This window comes from Rhagoletis pomonella, unplaced genomic scaffold (genome assembly GCF_013731165.1).
Source record: "Rhagoletis pomonella isolate Grant_MI unplaced genomic scaffold, Rhpom_1.0 Rhpom_scaffold_00004, whole genome shotgun sequence".
Lineage (NCBI taxonomy): Eukaryota > Metazoa > Arthropoda > Insecta > Diptera > Tephritidae > Rhagoletis > Rhagoletis pomonella.
Window position 1 is genome coordinate 61,508,981 of NW_023458558.1, and position 3,958 is coordinate 61,512,938.

A 3,958-nucleotide genomic window follows, 5' to 3' on the forward strand; every position below is an offset into this window, starting at 1 on the left:
TTTTTTCTAAACAGTTGAAAGTCGATATATCGAAGTTAAATTAGAATAAAAAACACTATTAAAATCGAATGAAAATATAGAAAAATGAAAATATTTTTATAAAAATATCATTCACATCCATACAATTTTTAAAATAGGCCGGAGTACCTAGAATCAAACTGTCTATATATTTTATAGTATCCTTGATTGATTTGTTTAAAATTGGAATTTGGATACTAATCCGGAACTCTTACGTTGCTGCACTGCGTAAACAAATACGCGGAAACAGAACCACCATGTAAAAAAATTAGGAAGTTTTCGTTAACTTATGGTAATTCCGTTTCTACGAAAAAATTTCGGATTTTGATTGCCCCTTTTGCTTTTCGTGTTCGATTCTAAAATAAAGGCAAACAGGCGATAAAGTTCTGTGTACGTTTCTTAAAATGTCACACTCTAATCGGGCAAAAAAGACACATTCTATGCCCTTTTAAAGTTTGTCTGGTTGCTTGAAGCGAAAATAACTATACACTTGTACAGGGTTTAGTGTTATTACACCAAACCAATTTTGCACCTTGGAATGTAGAACCGACTGTCTTGGTAAATAATTAAAATAAAGTAAAAGAGAATGGAGGCAAAATGATTTATCAATGATTTATGGCGTTTTATGGAGAATAATTTTTAATTTTAAGCAAAGGCAACTGCTTAGTTTTTATGCATACGGCCCATTATTTCGAGAAAAGAATACGCTATTAAAGCATAGACAGATGGCAACGTTGATCAGGATTAACGCCGCAATTGATCTGATCAAAATTGTACCTTGACAGATGGCAGTAATGCGGACTAACGAGCCGCGAGGTGGTAGGTTCGAATACCACGGCCAGTAGAATATTCATTTAATTTTTTTTATTGATTCAATTATAACTTCTACATTTATTTTTATTTTTTTTTTGTTAGTTGCTTTTGACTTTTTTAGTAAAATTAAACTCCTAAAATTTAAATTAGCTAATAGTAAAATAAAAAATGTGAAATAAAATAAAACAAACGGATATAAAATAAATACCAATTAAATATATAAATCAAATAAAATTTAGAAAAATAAAAGAAATAATAAAAACAAAATTTTTTGGCAGTCGCTCCAACCGAGGATCGAACATGGGACATCCAGGCTTGTAGTACGCAGCTCTCACCACTCGGCTACCGCGGATGGAGGGATCCCCTGCTTTATTTGCTCAGTTAGCATAGAACACAAAGAAACTACAAAATTAGCATAGACATCCACCCTGTCGTCGGTAATGCAGTCACCGAAATAAGTTCTTATTCATTTTAAATTGAATTCCTATTTAAATTAGTATGAGTGACTGCATTACCGATGAAAGTTATATGTCCATGCTAATTTTGCATTTTCCCTGTATTGTACGCTCTCTGAGTGTTGGTCAGTGTTGTCATCGAAAATGCCCTTGATCCGAGTTAAGCTTGGGAATTAACTTTAGCACTTAATCCGGATCAACTGCAGTTAATTCCCGAGATAATTCCGAATTAACGAGTTGATCCGGATCAACGCTGCTGTCTGCTTATGCTTTTAGACAGAGTTTAGTAAGTATAGTGAAACAGTGAAAAATTTTCGTTCGGCTTTTCATTTATTGTTTTCTGCGGTGGATAATTTCCCAGTATTCAGATATAAAATTAAAAATATAGATATTAATTAAAAATCTTCTCTCTCCATTAAAACAAAACAAATTTAAAACAAGTAAAAAAGTCTAAGTTCGGGCGGAGCCGAACATTAAATACCCGGCGCAAGTATTAAATATATGTTTTTCACCTTTCCGAAAGCTACCGCTACATGGTAAACCGAGGTGTATCCATTTTGAGTAAATTAGCGTCCTTAAATTTCGAAATATTGAAGTTTCAAGCATATCTGAAATTTACTGTTATATGAAAAGCGGCCGTAATTTTAGTTCGATTTCAATAAGTTTCAACGTTTTGCTTCTATGTGGCAAGTACAATAACCACACCGAGTTTGGTACAAATTGGTAGAACGGTTACCGAGATACATATATGTGATCATAAGTGGGCGGTGCCACGCCCATTTTTCAAAATTGTATCCTAACGTATTTCTTGGTAACGAATTGTTGCAAGCATCAATTTTGAATAAATTAGCTTCAATAATTACTGATTTATCGAAGATTTCGTATTTCTCTAAATTACCGTTATATGGGATTATTGTCATATTTTAAAAATTTTCGGCCATTTCGTATGTTATACCAACGTTAACAACTGTGCCAAGTTTGGAAGAAATTGGTGCAGCGGTTACCAAGATATACACATGTAAACATAACTGGGCGTGGCTACGCCCATTTTCCAAAAATTTATAATATTCTTATTTTTCGTCTAAAACTTATTGTAAATATCAATTTTGAGTGAATAATCTTCAGTAGTTACGAAACTATCGCAGTTTTCGTATTTCTGAAAATTACCGTTATATGGGAAGTGGGCGTGGTTATTGTCCAATTTTTAAAATTTTCGGCCATTTAGTATTCTGTATCAAGGCCAACAACTGTGCAAAGTTTGGAATAAATTGATGCAGCGGTTACCAAGATATACACATGTAACCATAAGTGGGCGTGGCTACGCCCATTTTCAAAAAAATGTTAATATTCTTATATTTCGTCTAGAATTTATTATAAATATCAATTTTGAGTGAATTATCTTCAGTAGTTACGAAACTATCGCAGTTTTCGTATTTCTGAAAATTACCGTTATATGGGAAGTGGGCGTGGTTATTGTCCAATTTTTAAAATTTTCGGCCATTTAGTATGCTGTATCAAGGCCAACAACTGTGCAAAGTTTGGAATAAAATGATGCAGCGGTTACCAAGATATACACATGTAACCATAAGTGGGCGTGGCTACGCCCATTTTCAAAAAAATGTTAATATTCTTATTTTTCGTCTAAAATTTATTATAAATATCAATTTTGAGTGAATTATCTTCAGTAGTTACTAAAATATCGCAGTTTTTGTATTTCTGAAAATTACCGTTATATGGGAGGTAGGCGTGGTTATTGTCCGATTTTGCCCATTTTCAATACCATCCGTCCTACGCCCGAAAGAAGTGCACATACCAAGTTTCGTTAAGATATCTCAATTTTTACTCGAGTTATCGTGTGCACAGACGGACAGACGGACGGACGGACGGACGGACGGACAGACAGTCACCGCTTAATCGATTTCTCTTTTCATCCTGATCATTTATGTATACATTTGTCTATATCTATCTCGATTCGTTTTGCCTGTTACAAACAACCGTTATGTGAACAAAGTTATAATACCCTTGTGCACAAGTGCGCTCGGGTATAAAAAACCCCGACCGGCTTTTGTCCTATATGAACTCATTCAGTAAGCCTTCCCGTAATTTCAGGCCCGTAGATTAGATTATGTACATTAGATTAAATTTAGAGGAATGAGCAGGTCTCCTAGTTACCGTGACCGAAACGATCTATTGTAACAAACCTTCTTCTTCTCTGAACCACGTATTGCAATGAAACCTCGCGAGGTCCTCGGCTGAATGCCATTTAGATCGTGTGCTTCTAGGTACAGTGATCCTAGGAAGCGAAATCTAGTACTAGTGAGGGCTTTATAATGGTCTCTGCTGTTTCCTGTTCTTCGTGACACAACCTACACTGGTCAGAGTTAACAACTCGTATTTTGTTACCATAAAGTAGCCTGTAAGAAAACCTGTAACAATTCTTCCTGGGACTGTGTTCCGGTACACATATAAGTTAAATCCTCTTCCTAGAGGCGATAAGTGGCAATCCTACATCAGCTCTGAGGTGACCTCGTACGCTTTAAGAGCCGCTCTCCCCTCCTCCAATATAGTAGATGTGTTTTTTTGGTTGCCCCACTTCCTACATACTGCCTCATATATAGTTCAATGGCGGGAACCCTTATTATCCCAGTAATTTGATCGATGCCGATTATGAT